Source organism: Hyperoodon ampullatus (genome assembly GCF_949752795.1).
Source record: "Hyperoodon ampullatus genome assembly, chromosome: 2".
In the NCBI taxonomy this organism is placed as follows: domain Eukaryota; kingdom Metazoa; phylum Chordata; class Mammalia; order Artiodactyla; family Ziphiidae; genus Hyperoodon; species Hyperoodon ampullatus.
Window position 1 is genome coordinate 133,224,740 of NC_136915.1, and position 14,981 is coordinate 133,239,720.

Genomic DNA, 14,981 nt, shown 5'->3' on the forward strand with positions numbered 1-14,981 from the left:
TCCTGTTTACTTTTCAGAGCTATTGTGATGTGTAAATGAAGTGGTAGGCTGCAGCAGGGTAGCTTCTCAGTAAATGCTATCTCATCCTGTCACTAGAGATTCTGGAAATGTTTAACCCTTGGGTCAAGCGTCTCAGTGTCTTTCATGACTACAAATATACTTTGAGTGGCCCCAACACAAACTATCAAATAATAAGGTATCTTAAACATGTTACAACTTTGTTTAATATAGTGTTTGAGATTGGAACAAAAGAACAGTTTCAATATGGAACCATCTGTAGAAGTGAAAGGAAGTTTGTGCCAAAAATATTTCCTCTGGCTCAGTGATGAATGCTTTGATCTAGAAGTTGACTTAATATAAAATTGCCTAATTTGTTTGCTGAGAGAGAGAGAGGAGGTACAGAGCACTGTTAGAGAAGTGTTAGATTTTCCTGAGTTTAGTGTTTTATCAATTGATGCAATTAATTGTTTCTAGTCTATGTGTGTATATATATGTATTTTATGTATATATATATATGTTTCTAGTCTATGTATATATACACATATACATCATAGGACTATATATAAATACATATTTTGTAGTATATATAAAATATATAAAAATATATATAAGGAAATATAACATTTTCTTATTGAAAAGGGGGAAATTAGTAAAGAACAATTATTGTAGAGTTAAACTTATGTAATATATGAGTATACCCTAGAAAAAAGATAAATTCATATTTGTCTGATATATACATATGTATAAGACAGTTATTACTTGTCCTATATAGAAAGAAAACTTACTACATTTGAGATAGTATTTAACATGTTTGGAATGACTCCAAAAATGATTTGAAATAACGTGGATATTATATGAAAATTGCCCTTTGAACATATTACCTACTGTGTGTAATTGTTACTACTGTAAGAAACTTATCACTAGTATTATAAGCATCCTTAATTGTAAATTATTGTTTTAAACCCAATTTTACATAAGATAACGCATTGCAGTGCATGTTGGTGTCAGTCCTTCTGATTTCAGACAGATCTTGAGTGCAGATGGGGACTGAGGAATGAGTTGAGGAGACAGAGCTGAGAATTCAGAGAAACCAAGACTAGAATTCATAGGTCAGAGGAACAGTGACAGGGCTGCACAGAGAGAGAATTCCAGATGGCAGCAGAGTGCTCCCCTCCAGCATTTGGCTAAGTGCTGATCAGGGTATGTGTCTGAGGTTAGGAAAAACCACCTCAAGGATTGGGTGTAACAAGGCATGGCATTCACACAAAGACAGTCATAGTGCATGTTCTCACCCCACCTTCCCGACTGGAAAACCTCAAAGTTTACAGGGTGCTGTACACAGAAGGGTTTTGCCTCAGTAGTGGGAAAAAATTAGCCTAAAACAAAACTGCAAAAGTTCCAAATAACAAATCTTATAAACCAGATCCAGAGGATCAAAACATTCCTAAGGAATTTTAATAAATCTCAAAGTTAAGCATAAGAATGTTTATAGAAATAAATATATCTAACACTCACTATGTAAAATTCACAGTGTTAGAAAACCAATGAAAAGTTACCAAGGAAGTGTTAGAAGTAGTAAGCACTGATATTAAAACAATTATTATACCTGTACTGCCTATGTCCAAAAGGAAGTAGAAACAAAGAAGATAAAAAGTAATGCAAAACAGACTTTCAAATTTCTAGAGATGAAAATCACAATGTCCAAGATGAAAATAAATTGGATGTAATTAAAGACAAACTAAATATGGTCAAAAAAAGTTTAATGAACAATAAGTAAAGGGGTAAATAAACTGTACTATATTCATAAAAAGTAATAAAATGACAAAAAGGAATGAATTATTGACATACACACCATGAATAAATCTCACATATGCTGACAGAAAGAAGACAGACAAAAAGGGTATATATGGTGGAATTGAACATATACGAAATGCTAGAAAAATGCAAATTATTGCATGGTGACAACAGATTAGTTGTTGCCCGGGATTAGAGGGGTAGGTAGAGTTGGAAAGAATACATTAAAAAGACCACGAGGAAACTTTTTTGTCAACAGATCTGTTTATTATTTTGATTGTGGTGATAGTTTCATGGTTTTATACATACATCAAAACTCATCAAATTGCATACTATAATATGTGCATTTTATTATATACACAACTTAATAAAGCGGTTTTAATATTAATTTACATGAAAGTATGAAAGAGCATGTAATGGATTTTCCTATCTCTTCAAACTTGTGTTTTAAAGACTTGAAATTACCACTGTAATGTTCAAAGGAGCAGTTTTACAGGGTTCACCACTGTAAAAATTTATATAACCTCATTTTTCTTCAAATTAAAAAAATAACATTGATTTAATGGCAAGAATGAGATTTCATTTTTTATTATCTATAAAATTGCAACCACGTGTGGTAAAAAAAATCTCTCTGGGTCTCTTACGTATTTTCTGACCTTGAGAGTAGAGGCAGTGACTTCTAATTTTCCAGATTATCTTTTCAAAGACTCACCATTCAGTCTAAGAACTGAACATGACTCTTACCTTGATATCACTTGCATGACTCTGGTGACCTTTCCTCTTTTCTGATCCCCTCAGAGGTAACCACTATCTTCAGTTTTGCATTTAAAATTTGTTTGCTATGAATTTAAGCTTTACCAAATAAATTGAGAGAATTTATGGGTTATTTTTCTGTTTTTTTGACATATCTCCTAGTGTTAAATATGCAAGAACAGTTAGGCAAACAACTAATAACAATGTCTGCATCATAGTGTGATATTTTCAGTTTTTAAAAATTCGATTGTGCCAAATTATTTTCTTGGGGCTTCCCTGGTGGCGCAGTGGTTGAGAGTCCGCCTGCCGATGCAGGGGACACGGGTTCGTGCCCTGGTCCGGGAAGATCCCGCGTGCCGCGGAGCGGCTGGGCCCGTGAGCCATGGCCGCTGAGCCTGCACGTCCGGAGCCTGTGCTCCGCAACGGGAGAGGCCACAACAGTGAGAGGCCCGCGTGCCGCAATAAATAAATAAATAAATAAATAAATAAATAAATAAATAAATAAATAAATAAATAAAATTAAAAAGGCTCTGCTTTCCCCCATTTAAAAAAAAAAATTATTTTCTTAATCTCTTGGATCACCATATTCACCCAACAGAACACTAATGTAACAGTTGCGCTACTTCCCTGCCATCTCTTAGTGATATCTCTCTGTGCTTTCAATTTGTACGTTCCTTATCATTAGTGACACTAATCACTTTTTCATATGGTAATGATTCTTTAAATTTTTCCCCCTAAATCCCTGATTTTTTCCCCATATTTTTCTATTTTTAATTAAAAAAAATTTAATGGAATATAGTTGCTTTACACTCTTGTGTTAGTTTCAGGTGTACAGCAAAGTGAATCAGCTATACCTATACATATATCCCCTCTATTTTGGATTTCCTTCCCATTTAGGTCACCACAGAGAACTGAGTAGAGTTCCCTGTGCTATACAGTAGGTCCTCATTAGTTATCTATTTTATACATAGTATCAATAGTGTATGTATGTCAATCCCAATCTCCCAATTCGTCTCACTCCCTGCTTCTCCCTTGGTATCCATATATTTTTTCTCTATGTCTGTGTTTCTATTTCTCCTTTGCAAATAAGATCATCTATATCATTTTTTTAGATTCCACATACATGTGTTAGTATACAATATTTGTTTTTCTCTTTCTCACTTACTTCACTCTGTATGACACACTCTAGGTCCATCCACGTCTCTACAAATGACCCATTTTCGTTCCATTTTATGGCTGAGTAATATTCTATTGTATATATGTACCACTTCTTCTTTATCCATTCCTCTGTTGATGGACACTTAGTTTGCTTCCGTGTCCTGGCTATTGTAAGTAGTGCTGCAGTGAACATTGGGGTGCATGCATCTTTTTGAATTATGGTTTTCTCTGGGTATATGCCCAATAGTGGGATTGTTGGGTAATATAGTAGTTCTATTTTTAGTTTTTTAGGAACCTCCATACTGTTCTCCATAGTGGCTGTATCAATTTACATTCCCACCAACAGTGCAAGAGGGATCCCTTTTCTCCACACCCTCTCCAGTATTTATTGTTTGTACATTTTGTGATGATGACCATTCTGACTAATGTGAGGTGATATCTCATTGTAGTTTTGATTTGCATTTCTCTAATGGGAAAATGAAATGTTTTATCTGGGCTTTTTTTTTTTTTTTTTTTTTTTTTTTGCGGTACGCGGGCCTCTCACTGTTGCGGCCTCTCCTGTTGCAGAGCACAGGCTCCGGACGTGCAGGCTCAGTGGCCATGGCTCACGGGACCAGCCGCTCCGCGGCATGTGGGATCTTCCCACACCAGGGCATGAACCCGTGTCCCCTGCATCGGCAGGCGGACTCTCAACCACTGCGCCACCAGGGAAGCCAGCGGAAAAGCTTTGATGCCTAAAAATGTCTTCTCATCTACTAACTGATGGTTGGCACTCAACTCTCATCCTTTTATCTCGCAATCTCATCCCTTTAGCTTAAATCTTTTTTTCCCATTAAAATTCAAATACTGGTTGTGCTTTAAGATCGTAGTCATTTTTACCTCAGCCTGAATGATCCAAAAGCAAGTTTTGATGATGTGCAAGAGGGAAGAGAACTTGAGGGCATAAGTGTTCTGCAGAGGGTATTAGGGAATAGAGAAGACAGAGCAATAAATAGACTCACAGGGGAAACTCAGAAAGTGGAGCTTGATGAAACAAGCAAACATCACGGTTTTGCTAAGGTCTATTCTAATTAGTTGTTATTCGTGTGTAAAAGTTTGCCTAAAAAGCATAACCTATGAGTGATTTGTGCCCTGCATATTACGGATGTATAATAAAATTCAAACAGTGCAAGGAACACACAGATGACCACATGGCCTGAGCCATGCTCCATTTTGTAGTCTGCCCACTTTGAGCATCAGAAAATGGATTGTAGAAATCTGGTTCATCTTATTTTAAACTTCTCATTCCCCAAATTTGAAATAGTATTTATTTAAAAACCAGGCTCTTTATAAAGATCGCAAAAACACTATAAAGTATTCATTGAAAAGAACCTAACATTTACTACTGTAGTACATTATGTACAATTTATTGACTATTTCTACTGAATATACATTTATGTATTACATAATCTAACATTTATATTAAGTATAACTATAATATGATTTTTTTTTAATTTATTTTATTTATTTTTGGCTGTGTTGGGTCTTCGTTGTTGCGTGCGGGCTTCCTCTAGTTGTAGCGAGCAAGGGCTACTCTTCGTTGCGGTGCGCGGGCCTCTCACTGCGGTGGCTTCTCCTGTTGCGGAGCACGGGCTCTAGGCACACGGGCTTCAGCAGTTGTGGCACGTGGGCTCAGTAGTTGTGGCTCGCGGGCTCTAGGGCGCAGGCTCAGCAGTTGTGGCGCACGGGCTTAGTTGCTCCGCGGCATGTGGGATCTTCCCGGACCAGGGCTCGAACCCGTGTCCCCTGCATCGGCAGGCGGACTCTCAACCACTGCGCCACCAGGGAAGCCCCTATAATATGATTCTTGTGTCAACCCTGACAAAGCTGGTGAAATCCTTTGCTACAAAAATATGCCTCTGCCTTATAGTTTTGTTTCAGTATTAGTTTCCACATTTGCCAGCAAGATACTTTTCATCCTACTAAACTAATAGGCCACTTAGTTGAATACTGGATAAAATACAAATGGCAGAGAATTCTCCATTTCTGTTTATAATTTTAAAAATTTCAACTAAAAGGGCAAAGCTTTTATCAATTTCTGTAGCTTGCTCTCTTCCTAAACCTACTTGCTTCCTCCATCAATATTTAAGTTTCTGGTTTTAAATAACTGTGACTCTCCTTTAATGTGTTCTCTGTTAAAGGCTTTCTCTCCCTTTAGAATTGTTAGTAGGAGAAGTGGTATTTTTGTGGGAAGAAAACTGCATCTTCTCTACTACCCAGCTGTCAGGACTATAGAGCTACATCCTCAGTTGTATAATCAGAAACCTGGCCTGGCATCAACTAGTGGGATTAATAACCACTTTTTCAATTCCTTGCAATTAAAATATTTACATCAACTTCTCTTTGTTTTAACAATAGCATATAGAACCCAGTGTGGGTGTGGCTCATGATTCTGCTTCTCTGACTCATGATCTTAGACTTCTTGCTTCCAACTTCCTAATGAATGTGCCCTTTAGCAATTGCTGGGGGCCAGGTTTGTTTACTGCTACTCCTTTCCAACAGTTCAAGGCCACGAGGCATCTCTTGAATGTATTTCTTTGCTACAAAGTATTTCTCTCCCCTGCCCTCACCCCACTCTCAGGTTCTGTTGCTTATTTAAGATTTGCATCTGTAAAGAGTCCTTTGGGTTTGTTTCCTTGGTGGACTGGCTGTCTTCCAAGATTTTGTTGTTAATCTTGTCTGACATTTTAAAGATGACCTTTTGGTGTTTTTATAAAACTTCTCAAGAAAAGGAAAACAGAAGTGCTCATCTAACCCTCTTCTAAAGACTATGCAAAAAAGCCAGTTGTTTTAAAACATTATGGCTGGTGATATAAATGGCTGCAGCATATTATATCTACACCTGCATGTTTTTAACTTCCAGAAACTAAAAATCAGCTCTGCAACATGCAATCAGCCATGAAGAAAGAAACAAACAAAAACCCAGTATTGAAAATTTTCTGCCTGATACCTGAATGTATTGGTGAACAAGCCTGCTACTTCTAGTATTTACATAAAGACAGTAGTCAAATAACCAATGCACTAAAACAAACAATTCTTCCCTGAGAAAAAAGAATGATGCTACTTAGAGTTGACGGACATGAACTTTAGGAATTTTAGAGCTGAAAATAATCTTGGAGGCCTCCTTTTATAGATGAGGAATATGAGGTCTATGGTGGTTAAGTGAATTGTCCAAGCCAGAGATGGGACTAGGGTCAAAGTTGAGGTCTTCTGCCAGGATGTTGAGCTTACTCTTTGAACTTGCTGGGTGTTTACATATTGCATCAACAGAGCCCATATGTACTGGATTTTCTTCCATTTACTAATAGAAGCAAGTTAGTGCCTTTACAGGTATTGTAGTATAAAATCAGCCCATTCAGTCAAACTAGTCAAAAATTAGTCCATCTAGGAGTCCCAAAGAGACAATGCTTTGCAGGCTTTTTCTTTTCTTTTCTTTTTTTCCACTGGAAATGGGAATTAGATAGATAATGCATGTTTGTGTCTATGTATGTATACATATATATATATATATACTTATATCTTGTTCAAATTTAAAAGAATACAATTTTTTATAGTCTATGTATGACATAAAAATAGAACGTCGTTAATCAAATACATTTGCAGTATTTATTTTTGTAAGTAACTTCCTTTCTTTACGTATCTATACAGTTTTAAAGATAATGGGACAACACAGAAATATTATTCATTTTCAAGCTAACACTGATAAATAATGTTTTGTAAGTGCCCTAAATTATGTAAAGACTAAAAGTTCCATTGTTCTATCTATTCTATGGAAAGTGGTTGATGTTTAGCTATGAAATAATGTATCAATCTCAGGAAACAATTCTTAGGTTAAAAAACTCATTTTCCCCGTGATGTCTTTTCACAAAGATTTAATTCAAAGAATTTGCCTTTGTAAGATCTCCATCACTTTTCACCATTGTTCCCATGCATGTTCCTGTTAAGAGTGCCTGATTCTGTTGCTAAGCAACCTTGCAGTCTTGTTGGGTCATGATGATGAACTAATAATTATTTAAAATGTGTCTGTTTGGATAGGGTCTTTTAAAGAATAGCGTGATACTTTTGTGTAAGAGGCTGGGTAAGAGGGTTCTTCATTTCAACTTACAGTTCGACAGGAATATAAGTGATAGAATGATGTTTTCCAGAAGAGTTGGAAGAATGCCAAGAGTACACTAAAAAGCACTAGGTCTTACTTCCTCCTGGTATGCTTTTTTTCTAGAAAAGGGTAAAAGTCAGTCAGATGACAAGTCAAGAAATTTACCAAAGGACTTCAAAGAAATATGAGGAACATCAATATTCCTTTTATTGACTAGATTAAATTATTATGTTTTTCCTTCTCATCCCAAATTCTTAAGAAAAATTGTCAAGCCATATTATGTTGAAAAATAAGTCCCATGTAAGCGAGACATGGGTATTTGAATTTTATCAGGCTTCCAGAGAAAACTAAATTGTTGATTAAATCCTCATCCTGCTTGCTCTTGTCCCAGACATCCCTCTCCAGTTCAGGAATATCCTCCTTTAAATAGCTTATTTAATCATATGGGACTGATGCCAGTAGCCTTAATATTTTCTGTACGGTATACTGCGATATATAAGGGGACTACCATCATATCTCTAGCATGTAGTGAGAGTTAGTAAATAGCATTCCCAGTGTGTATCTGGAAAAACAAAAAGGTTGTTCCTTTAAACCATCTTTTTTGGTGATAAAGCAAAGAATCAAAGGTATTTCATTACTAAAGAATCCGAGAATGTCCTAACTCTAAGAGAAGAGCACTTCTAATGTCATCTCAAAATCCATCCAATCCAGAAGCAGAGCTGATGGTGCTACCAAGAGACAGAGTCTCCTTGTGGTGACACCACCTTCAAAAGTTTTGGAAGGTACCCCCAAACATCATCAGTTTTCTTTACAACCTTGCTTGTCTCTAGTATTTAAAGACACATCTGATACTTATTGATTCTATTTATATTTTGAGGGTGATCCCTTCTTAGGGATATCATCTCATATGCAAAGTTGAAAGTATTGATCATTTTTCTCTCCTAAACTTAAACTATTATAATTTATGTTTAAGGCAGCCAAATTTAACAGCTTTGGGGCCATAAAGGTGAGTGTTTAAATCTTGGTTCACTGTTCTGTAGGTGGTATATGGCCACTCCAGGTATCAGTTTTCTTACTTATAAAATAGGGTTTGCAGTGCTTTCTTCGCAGATAAAGGATTAAATTTGATATGCTAACATAGTGTCTACCATATAGTGTACATTAAATGTGAGCCTTCTTTCCTATCTCCACTGGGTGTGGCCAACTTCTAGTTTTCTAGGATTTACTAGAAAATTTCATACCTTCTAGGATATGGCTTCTGATCATATTCCCCTACCATCTTCATTTTACTAAACTAAAGGCTCTTAATTTTTTTGTAATTCCCACATTCTTATTTCCTATCTCAGCTACTTTTCTGTTAATTTTTTAGAATTCAGTTTATTTTAGCAGGCATTAATTGAGGTAAGGGGAATTACAGTAGGTCCTGTGGTTACAAATGTAAACAGGATCCCTGTTCTCAGGTACCTTACAGTCCAGTGTCAAGAGTAGTAAACAGACAAAAAATTGCAATTTGACCTGATAAATTCTGTGATATTGGTAAGCCTGTGACAACACAAGGGAAATATCTAAATCAGATTAGGGAGGATGGGAGATTAAAGGTAAAGGAGCTTGCCGTACTTGTAGGCTTTTCTCTAGAGTTGGCAAACATCTTTACCTGTGTTCAAGGTTTAGATTGACCAAGACAGCCTTAACATTCCTTTCAGCTTAATAAAACTTTAGACAGGTTTCTTCCTGACTTATAGGTCCTTGACCTCCCCTTATTTAGAACATTTACTCTAAAAAACATGCAAATTCTTTTTTCACCCCTTTGACACGTAAATCTTCTTCTAGTAATCTTGCCAGATTTACAACCCAGGAATGTCTTTCTCACGGACATGGGAGCCATTTTTCGAAATGTAATCATCAAGAAAGATAGCACCGCATTCTCTGTGGGAGGGCAAGAGTCTAACTTCAATAAGTGCTGATTAGCAAACACAGATGGCCTAATCACATTAACCAGTCTCCTCCTAATGTCCTCCAGTACCAGTCCACTAGCTCACTCCAGAATTGATAAACTGTCCCACCTTTTGTTTCAGCAGAGTTTAGTCCAATCTCTCTCTCCAATTGCAATCGTTTTCAATAAACTTTCCCTTGCCTGTTTAAGTCTGTCCTTGGACAGGATGCATCCAGGTTTTGTACAAGGGGGAAAAACTGATTTTTGCCCAATAATCTACTCACTGATGCCTGGCACTTGGTCAACTTTTGTAATTGCTGATTAAAATAAGCCCATCATGTCAATGTCTAGGGGGAAATGTTTTCAATGGCTCTAAACACTTTGAGCAGTGATAAATGAAATCTCTGAGTTCACCATCTTCTAACTGGAACTAGAATTATTTTTCCAAAAATATATTTCTTTACACTTATGCACAAAATGAGCCTCTGCCTCAAAGAGACTGTGAGTAGGCTCAAGTAGCCACTCGTCCTAATAGCTTTATACTCGTTCTTTTGGTATTTCAATTATCTCAAGTGTTCAGAATCATGAATAAAGTTGGGAGCAATTCATGATGATGTTAATCAACTATAAATTGCTCAACAAGGGCTCCCCTTATTATACTCTCCATGAAGCTCCCTAGAGGATCAGCTCAGGTACTGGCCTCATGCACAGTCTACATTGAGAGGATTTCCAATAATTGATGGTTTTAGCCAAAATTTTGAATTCTAAAAATGGATGGAAATTTGGAAATTCTAAATCAATCATAGCAAATTACAAATTATCATCAAGAAAGACTGCATAATAAAAATTTCTAAAGGTTACTGTAGAAATTAAGCTTAAATTCAAATTTAATTCTAAGGTAAATAAAAATATGTACTCCATTTTCTTTTTTTCATTATAAGATTTATAAAACCAGAATTTTCCTTCTAATGTGCGCATTTGGTGTACTTGCTTTCTCTTTCCAAAAAAAGTTTCACTAACTTAAGGACATATACAACATATGGCACCTTAGAATTAAGGAAATATGGGAGAATGATTTTGATTACCTCCTCATGCTACATGAAAATTCATTACTTCAAACTTTCTTGAACAGTTTTTTAAAAGATGCCAGTTATCTAACTCATACAAACACCCATATACATATGTACATCTTTCTTGTTGGGGAACAGACTTATATTAGTGTAAATAAGTGGTCATTAAAGTTAATGTGTTCATTTTATATAGTTATAATTTAAGATATAGTAGAAATTGGTTTGAACATGATATATACCTTTTTAAAATATATTAGAGACTTATAGAACCACCTCACAGTGACTGTATTTGTCCAGTATGAGGTTTAGAATATACTTTACTACTTAAATGAGTTGAGTATGATATTTTATCATTATACCTTTGCTTTTATCATATATTGTGGATGTAGAGTCTTTGGTCAGAAACACCCTCTATATTATAAAAACATCATTATAGAAAAATGCAGTATTCTTTTAATATATAATTTAACATGAAACTAGGACAGATTTTCAGCAAAAGAAGGGAGCTGCATATATTTGGCTTTTACTGGCAGGCCTGTTTCTGCCCAGTAATTACCCAGTCTTTACATACATGTTACAGTTCAGTGCTTTTAAGGAAATCCAGCTTTCTTTGCTCTCTGATCTTTTCTTCTCACAAAATACTTAGCAAACACATAGCTATTAGCTCCATAGGAAGTGGTTGTATATATCAGGTATTTTTCACAAGCCCACTTAACCAAGGTACCAAGTAATTTGACTAGAATCCAAACCAAATCAGTTGAAGAGCTAAGTGTGCAAAAAATCCTGTAACACACTAGATTCCAATGAGCCACAGTTTTATTAACACTGCATCACTTAGCAAACTCAGATGGGGTCTTTGGGTCTTTATGTTGAGTTTCTTTAATTGGCAAATGCTTAAGAGCACACTTTATTTATTGATTGATTGATTTATTAAAGAATCATCTTTTTTTTTAATTTATTTATTTTTGGCTGTGTTGGGTCTTCGTTGCTGCACGTGGACTTTCTCTAGTTGCGGGGAGTGGGGGCTACTGTTCGTTGTGGTGCGCGGGCTTCTCATTGCGGTGCCTTCTCTTGTTGCAGAGCACGGGCTCTAGGCACGTGGGCTTCAAGTTGTGGCACACGGGCTCAGCAGTTGTGGTGCATGGGCTTAGTTGCTCCGCGGCATGTGGGATCCTCCCGGACCAGGGCTCGAACCTGTGTGCCCCGCATTGACAGGTGGATTCTTTTTTTTTTTTTTTTTTTTTGCTGTACGCGGGCCTCTCACTGCTGTGGCCTCTCCCGTTGTGGAGCACAGGCTCCGGATGCGCAGGCTCAGCAGCCATGGCTCACGGGCCCAGCCGCTCCCCGGCATGTGGGATCTTCCCGGACCGGGGCACGAACCCGTGTCCCCTGCATCGGCAGGCGGACTCTCAACCACTGTGCCACCAGGGAAGCCCCGACAGGTGGATTCTTAACCACTGCGCAACCAGGGAAGTCCCTAAGAGCCCACTTTAAATGCAGTTACACAATGACATCATGATAAGAAATGCTATAAGAATATAGGCATAGAAAAAAAAATTATCATCACTCACATATGCCCTGAGCATTTTCTGCTGAAGAGAGAATCTGAACTCTATAATGAGGGTACTAATATATTACATGCTTCTGATAGTAAGTTCTTATCACTTGAGAAATATCATTAAACATTATATCTCTGCAGCTTAATCCTTCTTAACCTGAAATATACCTTTAGAAATAATATTTTAACAGTTTGAGAAAATTCAGCTATTACATAGCTATTTATCTAAATATTTACGTGAGATAATTATGAAGGCATTCTATTAATAATTTTGTGAAGACATTGTAATAACAATTTAGTCTTAGAATTTTAGAAAAAAAAATAAACCAATAAAAAGGTACTTCTTCTGGTTCAAACTGTACAAATGAAAATTCTGAAGCTAAGTAAATTGGGCAAAGTATGTTGCTGTTTCATAAGTTAATGAAAGTAAATTTATTTATTAAATTTTTATTTATTTATAGTTTCATGGGTTTATAACACATAAGGTTCCTGTGTATAATATTATATTTTGACATTTATATAAACTACAGTGTGCTCACCACCAAAAGGTTAGTTGTCAACTGTCATCATATTGTTGACCCCCTTTACCCATCTTGCCCTCCCTCCACCCCCTTCTCCTCTGCTCATCACTACTCTGTTCTCTGTATCTATTTGTTTCAGTTTGGTGTCTTCATTCATTTTGTTTTGCTTGTTTTTATATGCCACATATGAGTTAAATCATATGGTATTGGTCTTTCTCCATCTGGTTTATTTCACTTAACATAATACCCACAAGGTCCATCCATGTTGTCCCAAATGCCAAGATTTCATCTTTTTATGGCTATTATTCCATTGTAAGTGTGTGTGTATCTTCTTTATCCATTCATCCATCAGTGAACACTTAGGTTGTCTCCACATCTTGTCTATTCTAAATAATGCTGTGATGAACACAGGGGTGCATATATCTTTTCTGATTAGTGTTTTTGTATTCCTTGGATAAACACCCACAAGTGGAATAGCTACATCATATGATAGTTCTAGTCTTAATTTTTTGAGGAATCTCCATGTGATTTACCATAGTGGCTGCACTAATTCACATTCCCACCAAAAGTGCACAAGGGTTCCCTTTTCTTCACTTCCTCTCCAGCACTTATTTCTTGTCTTTTTGATAATAGCCATTCTAATGGGTGTGAAGTGATATCTCCCTGTGGTTTTGATTTACATTTCCCTGATAATTAGTGATGTTGAACATTTTTCACATGCTTGTTGGCCATCTATATACCTTCTTTGGAAAAATATCTATTCAGTTTCTCTGCTCGTTTTTTAATTGGATTGTTAGCTTTTTTGTTGTTGAGTTGCTTGAATTCTTTATCTATTTTGGATATTAGATACATGATTTGCAAATATCTTCTCCCATTTGGTAGGTTTTCATTTTGTTGATGTTTCCTTTGTTGTACAGAAGCTTTTTAGTTTGATAATAGTCCCATTTGTTTAGTTACGCTTTTGTCTCCTTGCCTGAGGAGGCATATGCAGAAAGATATTGCTAAAACCAAAGTCAAAGCGAATACTGCCTATGTTTTCTTCTAGGAGTTTTATTGTTTCAGATCTTACATTGGAGTCTCTAATCCATTTTGAGTTGATATCTATGTATGGTATAAGATAGCGGTCTAGTCTCATTCTTTTGCATGTGGCTATCCAGAAAAACTAAATTTAGATGCTCTCCATCCTTTCATCAAATTTTCAACCCATTCAGATTAATCTGCAAAACTTCATCAAGAGGTTTGAAGGTAGAGAACTCTTTACTGTCTAGCTGATTTCTAAGAGTGATTAGGGCAGAGTTATAAATCAAATTACTGCAAAAAACGTTCTGGCTAGTCCATGTCAGTCACTTTCCTAAATTTCAAGGTTATTGACTGCTCAACTTATCTTATGACTTTAAATTTGAAAGCCTCAAATTAGCAACAAGTTCTCATAGGATTCAAAGCAGTAGGGGTTTTACAGAATGATTCTGTTAAATTAATCTTTTCCTCATTTGAAACATAGATGATTAAGATACATATTAATTTATTCAGAAAAGTCATACATTTTTTTAATGGAAAAAGTCTTCCCTTCTGTGCTCCCTAGGGCTATTTGTGTGCAAAATTTAACAAATATTGGTTCAACTCTTTTTTTTTTTTCTGATTCAAAACTTCAGCATGAGTGATGATTAGTTGGATGGATAACGAGACAGTAATCTCCTCAAACATCTTTTAACCCACTTGTACATTCTACATGAAGCAGCAGCTCAGTAAATGTTGAATGAACGAGTGGACAGATCCCACTTACCCAGAAGACTGAATTCTTCTTTAAGAATCTGAGGTTTAATTTTGTGGTCAAATGTTTAGAAATGGAAACAGAACTCAAAGTTCCACTTGACTTATAACGTGACTTCTGTCCTCAGCAGATGGTTAAAAAGGTTAGTTCTACCAGTGGCTTCAGAAAACATACAAAAGGTGTTAGCAGAACCATGATATTCACGGTATATATTTGATTGTTTCAAGAACTGAGTGAACAGGTATTACTTGTAAGGGCAATCAGGTGCCAGTTTCAATGATAAGGCCT